General features: G+C 49.2%; 1 non-coding gene across 1 annotated transcript; it reads right to left on the bottom strand.

The window, feature by feature from the left end:
- Positions 1-280: 280 nt before the first annotated feature.
- On the bottom strand, positions 281-388 carry LOC118758707 (U6 spliceosomal RNA). Its single transcript, XR_004995798.2, has one exon. It is a non-coding gene; the product is annotated as a U6 spliceosomal RNA (small nuclear RNA).
- Positions 389-622: the final 234 nt, after the last annotated feature.

Below are 622 nucleotides of genomic sequence, written 5' to 3'. Positions count from 1 at the left end.
CCAATCAAATTAAGGCAATCAACATTTCCCCTTCCTTTTCATTACTTTATGATCAGAGACTGAGAGTTTCTTTCCTTTGTTCACAGTATCTACAAGGTTATGGTGACCTGTCGTCTCCCCACTGTGCTGTATGGTACCAGGAACTCATCCCTCCCACACAACTCTAATTTGGTACCTGCTGTCCCAACATCCTTCTGTCTCCCACCTTCCCTCCCAGCTTCCAGTAATCACGGTCTTGTATAAGAGTGAGGTGTCCTTTTAGTTTTTGCATTTTCTTTAGAGGAAATTGAAAGGCTTCACACATTAGCACATCATTCCTGTGCAGAGGCCGTGCCACTCTTCTCTGTATCCCTCCAATGTTAGTATGTGTGCTGTGGGAAACGTGCACGGCAGGTGACATTTTAACTGAGACCTGGGTGACAAGATGAAGCCCACCAGTAGTCCAGGGAAAAAGGGATCTCAGACAGAGGGAAGAGTGAAGCCAGATATCCGGCATGAGTTCAGTCATTCCACAGTAACGGGGCCAACTGGGCGGTGAGCACAGGTAGGCAGCCACGCAGGAAGTGAGATGGGAGGTAAGGGCAGGGCCCAGGTCAAGGAGGGGCATGAGAGTTGGGAGCTC

Source organism: Ochotona princeps, chromosome 2, assembly GCF_030435755.1.
Source record: "Ochotona princeps isolate mOchPri1 chromosome 2, mOchPri1.hap1, whole genome shotgun sequence".
Classification (NCBI taxonomy): Eukaryota; Metazoa; Chordata; class Mammalia; order Lagomorpha; family Ochotonidae; genus Ochotona; species Ochotona princeps.
The sequence above is the reverse complement of the archived record's forward strand: the minus strand, read 5'-3'. Positions and strand labels throughout refer to the sequence as shown.